General features: G+C 46.4%; 1 pseudogene; it reads left to right on the forward strand.

Annotated features, from left to right (window-relative positions):
• The first annotated feature begins 9,505 nt into the window (after positions 1 to 9,505).
• On the forward strand, positions 9,506 to 9,715 carry LOC144499314 (U2 spliceosomal RNA; annotated as a pseudogene).
• Positions 9,716 to 21,304: the final 11,589 nt, after the last annotated feature.

Here is a 21,304-nt window from a genome sequence, read left to right on the forward strand (position 1 = left end):
TCAGCCACACATCTGGAATCACATGTAGGCCAGACCAGGTAAGAATGGTGGGCTTCCTTCCATAAAGGACCTCAGAGAGCCCAATGCACGTCATTATTGAAACTAATTCCAACTGTATTCATTGAATTCAAATCTCACCAGTTGCTGCAGTGGGATTTGAACCCATTGGCAAAAAGCATTAGTCTGGGCCTCTGGATTACTAATCCAGTGAAATCACGGGCAGAACTTTCCGGCCGCGCTTGCTCCAAGATCGGAAAATCCCACCTGAGGTCAACGGATCTGTGCATGGTCTGCCCCCATCCCGCTCCAATTCCCGCGGAAAAATTTCACCCCACGACTATAGCACCATTGCCCCCTGCTGGAGAGGATTGTACAGATTTCCAGACAATTGTCAAATTTGAAGGCTTCAGTATTTTGGTGGAAGAGAATAGGTTGAGCTCTCTTCCCCACTCCAAGCATGGATCGCACCACGCACAGCTTGTGCTTTTCGCAAACAAGTGCTTTCTCTTTGCACTGGCAAAGTGGGAAGAGAGTTTTTACCCCTAAGTTTCCTGTACAGCAAATCCTCAAGTAAAAATACAGATATGTTGGGCGGCATGGTGGCACAGTTGTTAGCACTGCTGCCTCACAGTGCCAGGGACCCGGGTTCAATTCCAGCCTCGGGTCACTGTCTGTGTGGAGTTTGCACATTCTCCCCGTGTCTGTGTGGGTTTCCTCCAGGTGCTCCGGTTTCCTCCCACAGTCCAAAATTGTACGGGTCAGGTTGATTAGCCATGCTAAATTAACCCTAGTGTCACGGAGATTAGCAGGGTAAATGGGTGGGGTTACAGGAATAGGGCCTGGGTGGGATTATGGTCGGTAAAGACCTGATGGGCCAAATGGCCTCCTTCTGTACTCTCGGATTCAATGGTTCTTGGAATGTGCAACTTTAAATGGAACAACTTTAAGCAAATCAGGTTTTCCCATGAAAACCAATGGGGGAATCTTACCAAAAAATGGCAAACTCTTGTTTCCGGCGACAAAACCAATGTGAGATTGGGGTGCCATCTTTAAAGGGTTCAAGGGCTCCCCCACACCACCCAATCGGAGTCGGCACTTCTCTCCCTCCCATCCCTTCCATCTGATCATCGGCCTTCCCTCCTGCCACCTCCCCCACCGATCATCGACCCCTTCACCCCAAACATTGGCCACTTCATCCTCACTCCCTACCAACTAATCAATGTCCCCTTCACCGCAAACATCAGCCCCTGCAGCCTTGACCACCCCCCCCCAACCAATCATGGACCCCTTCCCCCATTCCCCCAATCATTAGCCGCTTTCCCTCGATCATCAGCCCTTCTCCCCCTTCCCCATGATCATCAACAACCCCTCCAACCCCCACCAATGACCATTGCCAAGATCGCCTGCTCCTCCGTCCGTTCCCAGCCCATGACCAAATCTGAATTTTGGAAAAGCAAATCTGGATTTTTCTCCCTCTCCGTGGCACGTTTGCTGCTTGGTATGCCATTAATGACCCAACTACACGCGTCATCTGTAAAACTCATCTTTTCTTGTGCGCATGTGCCTGTATCTTTGAGAAATTGAGCGTTTTGTCATGTTTTTGCAGTTGTGAATGTAGCCCAATCCATCACACAAACCAGTCTCCCAACCATTGATTCTGTCTACACTTCCCACTGCCTCGGCAAAGCAGCCAGCATAATTAAGGACCCCAGGCACCCCAGACATTCTCTCTTCCAACTTCTTCCATCGGGAAAAAGATACAAAGTCTGAAATCATGTACCAACCGACTCAAAAATAGCATCTTCCCTGCTGCCATCAGACTTTTGAATGGACCTACCTCGCATAAAGTTGATCTTTCTCTACACCCTAGCTATGACTGCAACACTACATTCTGCACTCTCTCCTTTCCTTCTCTATGAACGGTATGTTTTGTCTGTTTCGCGTGCAACAATACTTTTCACTGTACACTAATACATGTGACAATAATAACTCAAATCAAGTCAAATCAAAAGTTTAGATTCCGGGTATTGTGTGAATAATTGTTATCATTTCTTCTGATTTAAGCTTAACAGAAAGCCTGTTTGTGCCAATCCATTCAAGTCACAACATTCAAAGGAACTGAAATGCTCTCTCTAAAGATGTACATCTTGGTGCAAACAAGTGAGAGATGAGGGAAAAGCAGGAAAATTATCCCACCACCTCTCTCCACCAGTAACAAGTAGCTATGTTAATACTCTTGTGATAACCCCCAGGGAATAACATAGGGAATCCCTGATTGATCTCCCACTAGGACTCGTAGAATACGAGTTCCCGTGGTAATAGGGAATTACCTAAACAGGCGGAACTCATATCCCAAGTCCTTTATAAGGCTGCCCCTGAGAGGGTCCAGTATTCTATCATCCAGGATCAGACTTGTGTACATGTACCACAAGCTTGTGGTTTAACTTTTGCTTTATAAAATAAAGCACCGTTCCTTTCCAGTTGGCCTCCTGAGTTATTACAACTTTAATGCTGGTTTTCTTTTTAAAAGGAGCCTTCATTTGTATATTGGCTTCATGCCTGGGCTCCACCACCAGCCCCCAGTCCCTTATCTGTCCCATTTTATGCCAAGAAGTATGTAATGCAAATATGTAACAGATATTTCAGTTCCAGCCTGGGAACTCCAGGCACACAAAAACCGTCAGAAGCCAATCTGGCAAAAAGCACAGCTTTCGATCTGTGTGGAACTTGAGGAAAGTGCAGTGTTAGGGGCAGCATATTGCACCCAGAATTTGGATCCCAATGCATGCTAAAAGAAGGGACTTTGGGCAGTTATGCTCAATGTCCACTAGAAAATACTTGAAGGAACATCATTATGAGGCTATTCATTCATCCAGTACAAAGTTGAACTTTAAAACTTGTGAAACTCTCGTTCCTAATAAAGTGCTGTTTCATTTTCTGCTTTAGAGGTCACTAGATTTTACGTTTTATTCATTCCTTCTATGTGGGCATCACTGGCAAAGCCATCAATTGTTACCCATCCCTAATTGCACTAAGTATCTCACAGTGCCAGGGACCCGGGATCGATTCCCGGCTTGGGTCACTGTATGTGTGGAGTCTGCACATTCTCCCCATATCTGCACGGGTTTCCTCTGGGTGCTCCAGTTTCCTCTTACAGTCCAAAAGACGTGCTGGTTAGGTGCATTGGCCATGGTAAATTCTCCCTCAGTGTACCCGAACAGGTGCCAGAGTGTGGCAACTAGGGGATTTTCACAGTAACTTCATTGCAGTGTTGACGTAAGCCTATTTGTGACAAATAAATAAACTTTAACTTAAGTGGCTTGTTAGGCCATTTTAGAGGGCAGTTAAGAGTCAACCACATTGCTGTGGATCTGGAGTCACATCTAAGCCAGGCCAGGTAAGGATGGCAGATTTCCTTCCCTAAAGGACATTAGTGAACTAGGTGGGTTTTTACGACAATCGACAATGGTCATCAATCGACTTTTAGGTCCAGATTTTTGTTGAATTCAAATTTCATCATCTACCATGATGGGATAATAAGAAAGCATTGAGTGAAAATGTCAAGAAAAGGTAAAAACGTCTTGTGGAGCTCCAAGCAAATATTTCCAATCAAATATCATTCAGCCAATGATGCATGAAATATGAAACACATTCATGACCATGAAATAGGCAAGTGTAAATCAAATAAAACTGAGACAGGTCCGTGGCACCTTTCATTAAACATTAAGTATGGGAGGGTAAACATTCCAACTCGCTCAGCAAACATTTTAATAAGTCATCTGCTTGCTTCAATCAATGTTGTATGGATTGAAAGAAAAATTTTCTTATTCCCTCAAACAGTTGCCGAAATCTTGATTGGCATCAACTGCATTCACAGTTGAGGAGACCAATCACCAAAGGGAGCCACTCCTCAACTATTTCATTCCTAATGGTACATATTTGTTCTTTGAGTCAAAGTCAAGCGGATGCCGAGTGTTTCTATTCATCTCTGGCACAGTTTTACATTCCAGGGGACTTTGGACAACTATGCTTAGTCTCCACTCGTAAAGCTTTGAAGGTATATCCTTGTGGTACCATTCATTCCTCTAGAACAATGTTAAAAATACGTCCTTGAACTTTAAAACTTATCAAACTCTCATTCCTAATAGGGTTTTACTTTGTGCTTTGGAGGTCACTAGATAAGAATAGGACATTGAGTGAGAATGTCAAGAAAAGGTAGAATCCCTACAGTGCAGGAGGTGGTCATTCAGCCCTTGAGTCTGTCCCAACTCTCCAACAGAGCATCTTACCCTGGCCCCTTTCCCTTAATCCCATGTATTCACCTCCCTAATCTCCCTAATTTTCATATGTTGGGATCTAAGTGGCATGACCAATCCACCTAGCCTGCATACCTTAGGTAGCACAGTGGTTAGCACCGCTGCCTCACAGTACCAGAGACCCAGGTTCAATTCTGGCCTCGGGTGACTGTCTGTGCGGAGTTTGCACATTCTCCCCGTGTCTGCGTGGGTTTCCTCCGGGTGCTCCTGTTTCCTCCCACAGTCCAGAGAATCATTACAGTGCAGAAGGAGGCCATTTGGCCCATTGAGTCTGCACAGACCACAATCCCATCTAGGCCCTATCCCCATAACCCCACTTACTTACCCGGCTAGTCCCCCTGACACTAAAGGGCAATTTACCATGGCCAATCCACCTAACCTGCATACCCTTGGACTGTGGGAGGAAACTGGAGCACCCGGAGGAAACCCACATAGTCACGGGGAGAATGTGCAAACTCCACACAGACAGCCACCCAAGGCTGGAATTGAACCCTAGGGACCATTACACTTTCAGAATAAGGGATGTTAGGAAGAGCTGAGAGTGCATTGTGATGACAAATTCCATGAGCTGTAGGAGTTGAAGAGGTGTGGAAAGATGAATTATCTGACACCACTGACACATCCTCCTCACCTTCCTCATCATTCACTCCTTCTCCTCTGTGCTTGGCAAAGTGTCCAATGTTTTCTCCCAAAGGGCAAGAGATCAAAAGTTGGGGAGGGGCACCACCTTTTTGTTTAATGCCATTAGCTATGAGTCACCTTCTTTAAATAGGCAGTGTGAGGCCCTCTGATTGCCAGGAATCCACCCACACTGAAATTGCCTTTCAGGGCCTCCTTTGTTCAGTCCCAAATAATTGCCTTTCTTTTCATAGAATCCATAGAATTCCTACAGTAAAGAAGGAGGCCATTCAGCCCATCGTGCCTGCACCAAACACAATCCCAACCCGGCCCTATTCCCGTAACCCCACACATTTACCCTGCTAGTCCCCCTGACACTAAGGGACAATTTAGCATTGCCAATCAACCTAACCCGTAGATCTTTGGGCTGTGGGAGGAAACTGGAGCACCTGGAGGAAACCCACGCAGACGCAGGGAGAACATGCAAACTCCACACAGACAGTGACCCAAGGCCAGAATTGAACCCGGTCCCTGGCACAGTGAGGCAGCAGTCCTAACCACTGTGCCACCTCTTACTTTGGGCAGTAACACCTCAACCCAGATATCCAAACAACTCAGGGCAATGTGATCCGTTGGTTCAGCACCACAGTTCTTTGGGGAGCAATTCTATGAACTTGCCCCTAGAATGCCCCTCTTTACGCAACTGCAAAATAAACCAGCAGAGCTGGATTTCCTAGGCAATGGTCTAGTGGTATTATCGCTAGACTATTAATCCAGAAACTCAGCCAATGTTCTGGGAACCCAGGTTCAAATCCTGCCATGGCAGATGTGGAATTTGAATTCAATGAAAAAAATCTGGAATTAATAATCTACGGATGACCATAAAACCATTGTCAATTGTTGTAAAACCCATCTTTATCCTTTAGGGAAGGAAATCTTCCATCCTTACCTGGTCTGGCCTACATGTGACTCTGGACCCACAACAATGTGGTTAACTCTCAACGGTCCTCTGAACAAGGGCAACTAGGGATGGGCAATAAATTATAGAATCATAGAATCCCTACAGTGCAGAAGGAGGCCATTCAGCCCATTGAGCCTGTATCAACAACAATGCCACCCAGGCTCTTAACCTCACGTATTTACCCCCCCCCCCCCCCCCCCCCAGTCCCCCTGACACTAAGGGGCAATTTAGCATGGCCAATCAATCTAACCCGCACATCTTTGGAGTGTGGAGGAAACCGGAGCACCCAAAGGAAATCCACGCAGACACGGGGAGAACATGCAAACTCCACATAGAGAGCCACCCAAGGTCGGATTTGAACCCGGGGTCTCTGGCTTTGTGAGGCGTCGATGGTAGTCATGATGTGGAGATGCCGGCAGCAGTGCTAACCACGGTACCAATGTGCCACCAGTGGCCAACCAGCGACGTCCATGCTCCACAAATGAATAAAAAATAATATGCCCCCTCCACCAGCTTTCCCTCAGAGGCTGACTCCACGGTGGTCCCACCCAATGCCACACCTGGCAGAATTCCTGCCAGATCAGAAGATGGAGCTTCATATCACAGAAATAAGCCCATGGACCAAAATTCTACCCCACTGCTCGCCAACGGGAATCGGAGAGGCGAGGGGCGGACCATTTGATTTGATTTGATTTGTTGTATTATTGTCACATGTATTAACATGCAGTGAAAATTATTGTTTCTTGCATGCTATACAGACAAAACATACCGTTCATAGAGAAGGAAACGAGAGAATGCAGTAGGTAGTGTTACAGTTATAGGGTGTAGAGAAAGATCAACTTAATGCATTTGAAGTCCATTCAAAAGTCTGACAGCAGCAGGGAAGAAGCTGTTTTTGAGTTGGTTGGTCCATGACCTCAGGCTTTTGTATCTTTTTCCTGACAGAAGAAGGTGGAAGAGAGAATGTCCGGGGTGTGTGGGGTCCTTGATTATGCAGGCTGCTTTGCTGAGGCAGCGGGAAGTGTAGGCAGAGTCAGTGGATGGGAGGCTGGTTTGCGTGATGGATTGGAAAGGTCTGTTGAGCTTGGGTGGGATTTTATGGTTTTCATAGAAATCATAGAAACCCTACAGTGCAGAAGGAGGCCATTTGGCCCATCGAGTCTGCACCGACCACAATCCCACCCAGGCCCTACCCCCACATATTTACCCGCTAATCCCTCTAACCTACACATCCCAGGACTCTAAGGGGCAATTTTTAACCTGGCCAATCAACCTAACCCGCACATCTTTGGACTGTGGGAGGAAACCGGAGCACCCGGAGGAAACCCACGCAGACACGAGGAGAATGTGCAAACTCCACACAGACAGTGACCCGAGCCGGGAATCGAACCCAGGACCCTGGAGCTGTGAAGCAGCAGTGCTAACCACTGTGCTAACGTGCCGCCCTTTTGTGATGAGCGAGGCCATAAAATCCCACCCATGGGCCCAAAACCACCCCGCCCACCACGGGGATCGGAGAGCTCAAGGGGCGGAGCACAGAAAGTTCCGTTGACCTCGGGCGGGATTTCGTGACAGCTACAGTACTTCCTTTCTCCTTCTACTGAAATAATCCATATTTCCCCAAACCAGCGAGATTATCATCCCCTCAGTGGCAATGGTGGTTTAGGTTGGGCCAGTCTGCCTCACTGGCGTCTCGAAGCGGTTGCAATTTTTGGTTATTCTCCTTTGCCAGATGATCGCCATCAGTCAACATTCCCCTGATATCTTCCGTGAATTCCTGTTCAAGATCAAAGCTGGAAAACGGAGTCCTGTCCTTCGCTCCCCCGGCTTGTTTGGATTCCTTATCCCGCACACACCTGCAGCACTACAGCAGTTTATTCAAAGGCTGAGGTACAATACAAATGTCAAATGTGGAAAATCACCACATACCTAACAAAGTGGTTCACCAAGTGTTTCTCACAGTCAAAAAAAGAACAGTGGCATAAATCCTGACATTCTCCCAATTAATCTTGTGCTCCAACAGGGATGAAAATAATTCAATCAGCTCTAAGCAGAGCAGGAGAGATGCCAATGATTACTTATAAAGAAAAGAGTGCGATCCACACAATCTGCCAGTCTCTGTATGAGAAGACCAGTTACAAGTCCCTCAGTGCCCCTTCTCAATACAAAACGCGGCTGCCAGGAGCACTGGGATTATGCTGAAGAAGCCAAACCCTGTGTGTACCTCAAAATGATATAAATGACTTTGATATCAAACCATTTCTTTTAACCACCATCAAAGTCTCAGTATAAAAGGTCACTAATCCCTTTGATGAAGGTAAGGCCATTCAAATCTATCAAAAGGGTTCTCTGCACTTAAGGACAAGGCAGCTGCATGCAAATCATGCACTCTAGCCCAGTGAATCATGTCATGAGGCTCAGTGCTTTTGAGTAAGATCCTACCTGTTCAGGATAATTACTGAGCTAAAGTCTTGTTAGCCTAGTCACTACACCTTTCAACAGCATTCTGCCATTGCTGTAGTTTGGGGAAGAGACCATAAAAGCATGGAATCATAGAATCCCGACCGTGCAGAAGGAGGCCATTCGGCCCATCCAGCCTGCACCGACGACCCCACCCAGGTCCTATCCCCGTAACTCCACATATTTTACCCTGCTCGCCCCCTGACACTAGGGGGCAACTTAGCATGGCCAATCCACCTAACCCGCATAGCTTTGGATTGTGGGAGAGTCTGAGGTGCTGTTTTGAATGTATTTGTTTAGATTAAAAATCTGACAATAGCTCAAACTGAGTGCTCAACCTGAAGCCCAACCTCTGTGCGGAGTCTGCACATCCTCCCCGTGTCTGCATGGGTTTCCTCCGGGTGCTCCTTTATCAAGCACTACATTTTGCTGTCGAGCGATTTAACAACAGAAATCTTGGTGAGAAAGTTCTGGAATGAAGTTCTTCACATGTAAACATAACAAGAGCACTTACACACATGCTGTTCCTTCAAAGAGGCACTATTTTTATCAGTGTTTGTTTTTTTCCTTTCCCCAACATGGGGCAAGATTCTCCGGCCTCCCAGCCATGAGTTTCCCGCCAGCGGGAGGTGGCACACTGTTCGCTAGCGGCAGGATTCTTCGGTCAATGGGAATTCCCATTGGCCTCACTCCAAGTCGGCGGGAAACTGGCAGGCTGTGCTGCCAGCAGGATCGGAGAATCCCGCCGGTGTGAATGGGAAGAGAATTCCGGCCATGGTTTTTCAGCTGATCCCTTTGTGCCGTGATTGAGACAGGAAGTGTCAGTTGACAAGGAAAGGATAGTCATGTCTTTTCCCGGCTTCTGAAGTTACCCTGAAACCAAGTGTATATTGTCCATCAGGAACGACTGGTGCCCAATTCATTTGATGTCAATTTGATACTTCAATAGGATGCATGAGGTTACATTACTGGACTAGTAATCACAGATCAGAGGATTCATCCCTTTAATGGTCTCTTGTCACAAGGTTTATTTATTAGTGCCACAAGTAGGCTTACATTAACACTGCAATGAAGTTAGTGCGAAAATCCCCTAGTCGCTACACTCGGGTGCCTGTTCGGGTACACTGAGGGAGAATTTAGCATGGCCGTAATCGCTTCTCGGCCTTTTGGCTAAGATCAAGTGTAGTATGGAGAGGATGCTGCACTTGGTTGAGGTCATTGGGTTGCATTGAAGCTTCATATGTTTCATATGAAGCAATTTTTAAAAGCGGCATCTCGGCCTTTTGGCTAAGATGCAAATGAGCCCAAGTCTTGGAGGAGGAACCTCCCCCTTCTCCAATCAGCTTGGCTCATGTAGATCGGGCCCAGGACAGGGTGGTTTGGTCGCTTGCCCTGTCTTGTCAGCCTGGATCGGAAATGTCTCAACTTGTTGAGACTCTGAATTGGATTTGATTTGATTGAATTGGAAAAGTATTTTTTAAAAATGTACTTAACCAGCACGGCTTTCAGACTGCAGGAGGAAACTGGAACACCTGGAGCAAACCCACACAGACACGGGGAGAATGTGCAGACTCCGCACAGACAGTGACCCAAGCTGGGATTCAAACCCAGGTCCCTGACACTGTGAGGCAGCAGTGCTAACCACTGTGCCACCAGTGCCCCCTACAAGAATGAAAAATGCAACCCAGACAGAAGGTAGATTTGATTTGGTTTGGATCGATACCATCTGAATTGATTCCTATTGGAAAATGGTGATGTTTAAAGCAGGCAAAATTAAAAAGGATGGAAATAAGAAAGGAGAAAACAGTTTGTTACCAGTGGGATAAGCTCACAGCCCTTTGGCGAGAATGGGTTAACATCGAGTAGAGAAGTGAAAACGAAGCAGGAATCTCTGGCGCTGGTTGCAGAAATGTTGCCAACTCGCACTGTTTTCAAAAGGAGGTCATTCCGGCCTTGTGACCCTTTAGGAATGTGACAAGCAATCTTCATTCCTCCCCTTTTGTACCTGGGTGCCATGGTCGTGCTTCATTGCTACCACTCAGAACAGGATTCTACTGTTAGACGGACAAGTCGGCAACAGTTAATTGTTTTACTGTTATGGACTAGTTCTTAAAAGAAAAAAATTTGGAGACAGATTACATAAATGGCATGGCAGCACTATAAAGGCCTGAACAATCCTTCATGTAGGTACTTTTAATCAGCAGAATGTTTTCGATGCACAAGAATTGCAATGCTGCGAAAGCATTGCCATCCAATTACATTCTGCTTAGATTACTCATCAATCTTCACTGTATTATTTACAATGTGAGCTCACAGTTATATCACAGGATGATAGCTATCGGGAGACAGAATTATTGGCACAGCCTATAATGATTTCCCAGTGATAAGATTATTCAGTTCACATGGCCATTCTCTCTCTCTCACCTTGAAATCAAACGTTCCTGCGAACAAAAGCCACTATTTACCACCAACGCCCAGAACAATCAAAGCAGACACTATCCCCGGTTGAGTTTCCCTCCTTTCAATAAAGTGAATTTCCAGTTAGCGCACATGGGACGATAGAGCTATGAAACTCCGTTCTCTTTCGCTGACAGAATTCCGCTACAGTCAAGCACAAGGCTCTAGAATTCAGGATGTAAACCAAGAACCACTCAATGGTCATCCTTTTGGGTCAGCAGTGATCAGGCTGGGGGCGGGGAGGGTGGTGTGAGGGGGTCGGTTTTTAGAGAAGGGGAAGAGTGGCTCTTTTTTTGCAAAGCCGTCCAACAACAGTTTAAGGTGTTGCTGTGGTCATTCCCAGGCAACGCTCAGGGTTCAGTCAGATAGGCCCCTGTCCAAAAATGTGTTGGTTAGAAGGATTGGCCATGCTAAATTGCTCCTTAGTGTCAAAAGATGTGTAAGGCAGGGGGAATTAGCCATGCTAAATTGCCTTTTAGTGTCCAAAGATGTGTAGGTTAAAAGGATTGGGCATGGTAAATTGTCACTTAGTGTCCAAAGATGTGCAGGTTAGGTGGATTGGCCATGCTAAATTGCTCCTTAGTGTCCAAAGATGTGTAGGCTAGATGGATTGGCCATGCTAAATTCTCCCTTAGTATCCAAAGATGTGTGGGTTAGGTAGATCAGACATGGTAAATGCGTGGGGTTACGGGGATAGGGCAGGGGGTGGGCCTGGGTAAAATGCTCTTTCGGAGAGCCGGGATGCACTCAATGGGCCGAATGGCCTCCTTCTGCACTGTTGGGATTCTAAGGATTCTTTGGACACGCCAGTCTGTTGCAACTCCTGCAAAAAGTTGACAGAATTGGAAAGAAGATTTCTAATCGTAATTGATCATAGAGGGTTTGCTTGCCATTTCAGTAATGTTTCGCCATTCCTTGGGGCTTCCTGAGGAGGTCTGATACACAGAATTCTTTGGCCATATTGGCATGTTGGAATTATGCTGGATTGGTAAAGAGCCACAGCAATATTTTGGCATGTCCTTACCACAGTAAGACCGTCAATGCCACAGGCACCCACTCTCAATTCACTTTATACACTTCATTTCTAGATTTTGGGATGAAACCATGGAAGAGTCAAAGTCAGGGGCCAAAGTTCAGTTCAATGACCTGGTTTGATTTACGGCTCGGGTCACTGTCTGTGCAGAGTTTGCACGTTCTCCCCATGTCTGCATGGGTTTCCTCCAGGTCCTCCAGCTTCCTCCCACAGTCCAAAAGACGTGCTGGTTAGCTGCATTGGCCATGCTAAATTCTCCCTCAGTGTACCCGAACAGGTGCTGGAGTGTGGCGACTAGGGGATTTTCACAGTAATTTGATTGCAGTGTTAATATAAGCCTACTTGTGACACCAATAAATAAACTTAAAAAAAACTCACCTTGTTCGGGTACTGGATGGGTTCCTCCCAGGTCTTTTTTGGCAGTACTGAGGGGCAAGTGCTGTGGAAGAGAGGGGTTTAGATATCACAATCCTTCTGAGGATCAAATAACTACCTTTCATTGCATCAGCTTTTTGGTGTGAAAGTTGCTCTGTTGCTCTGAATTTATCCTGTCCTGCACTGCCCCTTTCTAAACAAGACACAATAGCCTAACTAACATCATGCTTGTGTTCGGTAACAATGACCCAAAATCTGCCATTATGTTTTGCCAGAATTATTCCCTGCTTCATCCCCGCAGCAATCTTGTATTACTGTACTGAATCCCAAAATTAGTAGTTTAACATTTACATTGTAAAAGCACCAATGAACGTGATTCAACACAAACTAGTCCATAATTAGAATTTGCAGGTCAGCCATAATGTAAAGTGTAGATTATAGATACAGAGCACAATAGATTTTGACTCAAATTTAGAATTAGTGTTAAGTCAAAACTCATTATTTGCCAAGTTGTACGGTGGCTAGCATTGCTGCCTCACAGCGCCAGGATCCGGTTTCGATTCCCGGCTTGGGTCACTGTCTGTGCGGAGTCTGCATGTTGATTGGGAGAGGCTGTTCGGGGATAAGTCCACGTCTGGCATGTGGGAGTCTTTTAAGGAACAGTTGATAAGGCTGCAGGACAGGCATGCGCCTGTAAAAAGGAAGGATTGGAAAGGTAGGATTCAAGAGCCGTGGATAACCAGAGAAATTGAGGATCTGATCAAAAAGAAAAGAGAGGCGTACGTTAGGTCCAGGCAACTGAAAACAGATGCAGCTCTGGAGGAATACAGAGAGAGTAGGAAAGAACTCAAACGGGGAGTTAGAAGGGCAAAAAGAGGTCACGAAATGTTCTTGGCAGATAGGATTAAGGAGAATCCTAAGGCATTTTATTCATATGTTAGGAACAAAAGAGTTGTCAGGGAAAAGGTCGGACCTCTCAGGGACAAAGGAGGGGAATTATGCTTAGAACCCAAGGGAATAGGGGAGATCCTAAATGAATACTTTGCATCGGTATTCACGAAGGAGAGGGACGTGTTAACCAGGAGTGTCTCGGAGGGAGGTGTTGACCCATTAGAGAGAATCTCCATTACAAGGGAGGAAGTGTTAGGTTTTTTAGGTAACATTAAAACTGACAAATCCCCAGGGCCTGATGGCATCTATCCTAGACTGCTCAGGGAGACAAGAGATGTAATTGCTGGGCCTCTGACGGAAATCTTTGTCTCTTCATTGGATACAGGTGAGGTCCCTGAGGATTGGAGGATAGCGAATGTGGTCCCGTTATTTAAGAAGCGTAGCAGGGATAACCCGAGTAATTATAGGCCGGTGAGCTTGACGTCCGTGGTAGGGAAGTTGTTGGAGAGGATTCTTAGAGACAGGATGTATGCGCATTTAGAATGGAACAATATCATTAGTGACAGACTGCATGGTTTTGTAAGAGGGAGGTCGTGCCTTACAAATCTGGTGGGGTTTTTTGAGGAAGTGACAAAAACGGTTGACGAAGGAAGGGCCGTGGATGTCGTCTATATGGATTTCAGTGAGGCATTTGACAAAGTCCCTCATGGCAGGTTGGTTAAGAAGGTTAAGGCTCATGGGATACAAGGAGAGGTGGATAGATGGGTAGAAAACTGGCTTGGCCACAGGAGACAGAGGGTAACAGTCGAAGGGTCTTTTTCCGGCTGGAGGTCTGTGACCACTGGTGTTCCGCAGGGCTCTGTACTGGGACCTCTGCTATTTGTGATATATATAAATGATTTGGAAGAAGGTGTAACTGGCGTTATCAGCAAGTTTGCGGATGACACGAAGATGGCTGGACTTGCGGATAGCGATGAACATTGTCGGACAGTACAGCAGGATATAGATAGGCTGGAAAATTGGGCGGAGAAATGGCAGATGGAATTTAATCCAGATAAATGCGAAGTGATGCCTTTTGGAAGAAATAATGTCGGGGGGAGTTATACAATAAATGGCAGAGCCATCAACAGTATAGAAACACAGATGGACCTAGGTGTGCAAGTCCACAAATCCTTGAAAGTGGCAGCACAGGTGGAGAAGGTGGTGAAGAAGGCATATGGTATGCTTGCCTTTATAGGACGGGGTATAGAGTATAAAAGCTGGAGTCTGATGTTGCAGCTGTATAGAACACTGGTTAGGCCACATTTGGAGTACTGCGTCCAGTTCTGGTCGCCGCACTACCAGAAGGACGTGGAGGCTTTAAAGAGAGTGCAGAGAAGGTTTACCAGGATGTTGCCTGATATGGAGAGTCTTGGCTATGAGGAGAGATTGGGTAAACTGGGGTTGTTCTCCCTGGAAAGACGGAGAATGAGGGGAGACCTAATAGAGGTGTATAAAATGATGAAGGGTATAGATAGGGTGAACAGTGGGAAGCTTTTTCCCAGGTCGGAGGTGACGATCACGAGGGGTCACGGGCTCAAGCTGAGAGGGGCGAGGTATAACTCAGATATCAGAGGGATGTTTTTTACACAAAGAGTGGTGGGGGCCTGGAATGCACTGCCAAGTAGGGTGGTGGAGGCAGACACGCTGGCATGGTTTAAGACTTGCCTGGATAGTCACATGAGCAGCCTGGGAATGGAGGAATACAAACGAATGGTCTAGTTGGACCAATGAGCGGCACAGGCTTGGAGGGCCGAAGGGCCTGTTTCCTGTGCTGTACTGTTCTTTGTTCTTTGTTCTCCCCGTGTCTGCGTAGGTTTGCTCCAAATGCTCCGGTTTCCTCCCACAGCCTGAAAGACGTGCTGGTTAGGTGCATTGGCCATGATAAATTCTCCTTCAATGTACCCGAACGGGCGCAGGAGTGTGGTGACAAAGCCATTTTCACAGTAACTTCATTGCAGTGTTAATGTAAGCCTACTGGTGACACTACTAATGAATAAATAAACCTCAGTTTAACCGGTCAACCAAAACCTCCAACATGCAGGACTCCCTCCACTTCACTGAGTGACAGCCTTGATTATGTGCACGAATCTTGGGAGTTCTAATTCAGATGCGGGCATGTTATCACTGAGCTAAGGCTGATGTTATTGACTTTTCTATAGCGAGCATGATCTCACCACCCATTCATGGCACGCTCCCACTGCAATGAAGATGGAGCATTTGGCGACAGGCCAAATCTCCATTCATTGCAGCGGGTTGGGAAAATCCCGCTGGCACGAACGGTCGGAAAATTTCGGCCATGAACTTTAGTCGTTAAGTAATTTTTTTGTTACTCACCGGTGGCTCATTCAGAGCAAGGTGCTTTTGAGTCACCATTTCTTATTATGGTCTCATAGTACATCCATCAACACGTCAACTGAGGCAGAATATTTTTACCTGAACACCAAACTTAAACATCAGACAAAGTGCTACTGACAGAAACACATCCTCTTTCACGTTATCTGGACATGTTTCAAAGCCAGGAGCAGAGTTTGTAGGTACTGAAATATAGCTCAATGTACAGTATTAATCCAAGCACTTACCAGCCTGTTGTGTCAACCATCACATGGGCGGCATAGTGGCACAGTGGTTAGCACTGCTGCCTCACAGCGCCAGGGACCCGGGTTCGATTCCTGCCTTGGGTCACTGTCTGTGTAGTCTGCACCTTCTCCCCGTGTCTGCGTGGGTTTCCTCTAGGTGCTCCGGTTTCCTCCCAGAGTCCAAAGATGGGCAGGTTAGGTGCATTGGCCAGGCTAAATTGCCCCTTAATGTCAGGGAGAGTAGCAGGGCAAAGACATGGCGTTGCGGGGATAGGGCTCGGGTGATATTGTTGTCGGTGCCGGGTCAATGGGCCGAATGGCCTCATTCTCCACTATAGGGCTTCTATGATTCTATGAAAGTATCCATAGAATATTGGAGGATTGGCCCACTCAAAGGGAGTTCCTGGCCACACGCAATCCTAATCTCTTGTTGACAATATATAAAACACATCACCCTAATCAGAACCTAAACTAACAAAACTTTCAGCAGGATTAGAATGCACTTCCTCTAGAGTTCTGACTTTGGGTAAACCCAATGGAGCAACTGGCAGATAGTGAAGATTACACAGGAAAAGCACTGACCTGCCCACACTTTCCCTGTCATCTTTTGATATATTGAGCCATCTGTACTGTTATCATTGGAGCAAGGAAGAGCTTTATTGTCTGACTTACTGTTCATCACCCGCCCCCCCCTCCACCCCACCCCATTCCACACCATCCTCCCTTCACTTCCCGTTACTAAAATAGAGCAAGCCTGTAGATTACTCTGAAAGCACAAATAGTAATTCCTGCTGTTAACACGCAAGCCTAACGTGATAGTATTATGCAGAGGTGATTCCATTTTCTAATCATTTTGAAGTCAAACTGATGCCTTTCCCTTTAAATTTGCCCCCTCCCTCCCGTGGCCCACCTGCCCAAGACTGCAAGAAACTACAAAGGGTCGTGAACGAAGCCCAGTCCATCGCACAAACCAGCCTCCCATTTATTGACTCTGTCTACACTTCCCGCTGCCTCGGAAAAGCAGCCAGCATAATCAAGGACCCCACGCACTCCGGACATTCTCTCTTCCACCTTTTTCCATCGGGAAAAAGATACAAAAGTCTGAGGTCACGTACCAACCGACTCAAAAACAGCTTCTTCCCTGCTGCCATCAGACTTCTGAATGGACCTACCTCATATTAAGTTGATCTTTCTCTCCACCCTAGCTATGACTGAAACACTACATTCTGCACCCTCTCCTTTCCTTCTCTATGAACGATATGCTTTGTCTGTATAGCGCGCAAGAAACAATACTTTTCATTACATGTTAATATATGTGACAATAATAAATCAAATCAAATCAGATCAAAACCTTCCTGTCTGCAATGATCGATTTGACCAAGCTGAACCAGATGGGCACAAGTCGAGGTTTAGGCCCCAATGTTATTCTGGAGCTGGGGAGGGACCAGGGGATTGATTTTACAGTTGGGTCAGGTCTTGCCCAATTCAATGGCAGGAGATGATCATAATGCTTTTGTCTCTGTCTTCTCGACCAGCAATTTTGAGAAATAGACTGGCCTTCAACAAGTTGGCCTTCTACATGAAGACACAATGAGAGAGTGGACAGGAGGGGAGAAGGCCTGGAAAGATGGGAAGAAAATTGAAGGTCAGAGGGAGGGAGTGGAGGCCAAGGTCAGTGGAATGATGTGGAGATGCCGGCTTTGGACTGGGGTGGATACAGTAAGAAGTCTCACAATACCAGATTAAAGTCCAACAGAGAAAACACTGGAAAATGTCAGCAGGTCTGGCAGCATCTGTAAGGAGAGAAAAGAGTTGATGTTTCGAGTCCAGATGACCCTTTGTCAAGGCTAAAAGGCATAGAAAGTGGGAGATATTTATACTGCAGGGGGAGGGAATGAAAAATGAGTCATAGCCATAGAAACCAGGGGAAAAGACTTCTAATAGCTGTCCACAGATAGAATAAAGAGTGGCCAAATGGCAGAGAAGCTGTAAACTATGACAGATGAAGATGTTGGGGGAGGAAATGGGACTGAGGTAGAATGTAGAAAAGAGGAAGCAGGGGAGAAAAGATAAGGGAAGGGGATGAAGTAGGGGGAAAGAGTGGGGTGGGGAAGAAAAGTGAAGAAAGACAATAAAGAAATAAAAGGTAGAGAAGAGTAAAAAATTAAATAAAATAGAATGAAAACAAAGGGGCTGAGGTGGGGCAGAGCAAACCATCTGAAGCTGTTGAATTCGGTGTTGAGGCCGGAAGGCTGTAAAGTGCTCAGCAGGAAGATGAGATGCTGTTTCTCCAGTTTGCGTTGAGCTTCACTGGAACATTGCAGCAAGCCAGTGAAAGTCCAACAGGTTTATTTGGAATCATGAGCTTTCGGAACGCTGCTCCTTCATCACTCACCTGATCAAGGAGCAGCGCTCCGAAAGCTCATGATTCCAAGGTCAGAGGAAGATTGAGGTGCTGAGAAGACGGTAGATTGGAGGCCCGGGGGAGGAGATCAGAAGTGCGGGGCAAGCAGAGCTTGGATGCACAACAAAAACAGAAAATGCTGGAAAATCTCAGCAAGTCTGACAGCATCTGTGGAGAGAGAATAGAGCCAACATTTTGAGTCAGGGTGACCCTTCATCAGAGCTCCTTTAAACCTTGCCCCTTGCACCTTAAACCTATGTCCCCGAGTAATTAACTCTTCTATCCTTGGAAAAAGCTTCTGAATATCCACTGTCCACGCCCCTCATAATCTTGTAGACTTCTATCTGGTTGCCCCTCAACCTCCGTCATTCCAGTGAGAACAAACCAAGTTTCTCCAACCTCTCCTCATAGCCAATGCCCTCCATACCAGACAACCTCCTGGTAAATCTTTTCTGTGCCCTCTCCAAAGCCTCCACATCCTTCTGGTAGTGCGGCGACCAGAATTGAACACTATATTCCAAGTGCAGCCTAACTAAGGTTAGGCCTCTGAACTCAAAGACCCCTGAGAAGAAAGAACTACTCAGTTGGCGCCTCACAGCGACAAGCAAGGAGCCAGAGCCACAGAATGCTCACAGCACCTGTTCCACCTTAAAAGCCATCTGCAGAACCCACGTCCCTGGAATAGAGGCAAGTCATCCTTGACCCTGAGGAACTGCCAAAGAAGAAAGCTTGTACCCTGCCCCACACCGTCCCACCCTTCTGCGCCACACTCGTAACCCCAGCTTTAAGATTTTTAATATTTTTACTTCCCACCTGATCCAAACTTACCTGTTTTGGAGGGTTCAAATTCTGCTGCCCCCCACCACTCCACTCTCCCCTCTCCCCCACCACCCCCTGTGGATGCAGTGCAATCTCTCCAGCGTATGGTTCTGATCGAAGGGCTTGGAGTCACCAACAAAGAAGCTAGGAATTCAACAAAATGAGTCACAGCTTAGGCCAGTTTCACCAATCTGCACATGTTAGCAGCAAAGGAAAAGATCTGACCATCACTCGAATATGCGCCTCGGAATGTACAGGATGGTCAGTATGTTCCAGTAACTGGCATTACCAGCTAAACTAAAGGGCGTCCTCCAAGGTGCAGGATTACCTCTGCGGGAACATTCTTATATATTTCACACGAGCATGATGTGGTAGGGTCTTCAGTCGGTTTAACAATCTATTGGCAGGTACTGGTGTAGTCAGTGAGGCATAGAGCTTGGAGACTGTTATCCACAGAATCATCTGGTTCAATCTACCTGGTTAGGTGCATTGACCTGAACAGGTGCCAGACTGTGGCGACTAGGGGAATTTCACAGTAACTTCATTGCAGTGTTAATGTAAGCCTTACTTGTGACGAATGAAGAAATAAATAAACTTTACATGTACTTGCTATCATGAAGCATCTGACCACAAGGGTGAAATTTCCAGCTCCAAAGTTGCAAACAGGGAAGACGACGTTTTCCTGTTAAAATATCGGGATGAATAATCAGATGCTGTCATACAGAAATAACTTCCCTTCGGAAAACTGGTCACGGGGGAAAAAATCATTTGTCCCTGATCCAGTTTCCACTTTGCCTTCGACCACATATTTTGCTTATTATGCAAATAAAAATTCCACCAAGTCAACTGTCAGGTACTAAATGATTAGAAAAATAATGCTGAATTATCAGTTCTAGGTGTTAAGCAACTGTGTACAGATCTATTATCACAGCCTTGCCTTTCAGGAACAATTGTCGGTCAATTTTTATTTGTGGTGACAAAGGATACACTAGCCTAGATACACCCACACTAGGGTGGCACGGTAGCACAGTGATTAGCACTGCTGCCTCACAGCGCCAGGGGCCCAGGTTTGATTCCCGGTGTGGGTGACTGTCCATGTGGAGTCTGTGCGTTCTCCCCGTGTCTGCGTGGGTTTCCTCCGGATGCTCCGGTTTCCTCCCACAGTCCGAAAGACGTGCTGGTTGGGTGCATTGGACGTACTAAATTATTCCTCAGTGTACCTGAACAGGCGCCGGAGTGTGGCGACTAGGGGATTTTAGAAACATAGAAAAACTACAGCACAAAACAGGCCCTTCGGCCGCACAAGTTGTGCCGAACATATCCCCACCTTCTAGGCCTACCTATAACCTTCCATCCTATTAAGTCCCATGTACTCATCCAGGAGCCTCTTAAAAGACCCAATTGAGTTTGCCTCCACCACCACTGACGGCAGCCGATTCCACTCGCCCACCACCCTCTGTGTGAAAAACTTCCCCCTAACATTTCCCCTGCACCTACCCCCCAGCACCTTAAACCTGTGTCCTCTCGTAGCAGCCATTTCCACCCTGGGAAAAAGCCTCTGAGAGTCCACCCGATCTATGCCTCTCAACATCTTATATACCTCTGCCTCTCAACATCATATATACCCCTTATATACTTAGATATTTTCACAGCAACTTAATTTTAATTAACTCAGTGTTAATGTAAGTCTATTTGTGACACTAATGAATAAGCTTTAATCCTAAAGGCTAAGGGCCCTGATTTGCATGAGTATTTGCAGAAATTTGGCGGAATGCTGTATGCTAGCTGAACTGCAAAGGTTCGGGTCTCAGTACAAATCAGAAGTTCAATTTATCCAGATTTAAAATGAAGATATTGCTTGTATTGTTTGAACATTCAGTTTCACTGTCAAACAGGAGGATTCTGAGCTAAAACATTGTCATTAATACTCGCATGGTACATTCAAGACACAGTAGGGGAATAATTGGACCAGGCCAGGTATTAGGACTGGGCTAGGCCAAGGGTGGCATGGTGGCATAGTGGTTAGCACTGCTGCCTCACAGAACCAGGGACCCGGATTCAATTCCTGGCTTGGGAATTGCAATGTTAATGTAAGCCAACTTGTGACACTAATATATAGACATAAACTACATTGGGCCCAGGGGTTTAGGGTGGGATTTTTCAGCTGCGCTTGCCCCAAGACTGGAAAATCCCACCTGAAGTCAACGAACCTTTGCATGGTCCATGTCCCATGGAGTAATCACACTCAAAGTGCAGACTTTTCCTGTCCCGCCTGACACGGAAATCACAGTGGACGGGTTGGGAAAATTCCACACTTTTAGTGTGACTATTCCACACCCGATTGTGTTGTGA

This window comes from Mustelus asterias, chromosome 9 (assembly GCF_964213995.1).
Source record: "Mustelus asterias chromosome 9, sMusAst1.hap1.1, whole genome shotgun sequence".
Taxonomy (NCBI): domain Eukaryota; kingdom Metazoa; phylum Chordata; class Chondrichthyes; order Carcharhiniformes; family Triakidae; genus Mustelus; species Mustelus asterias.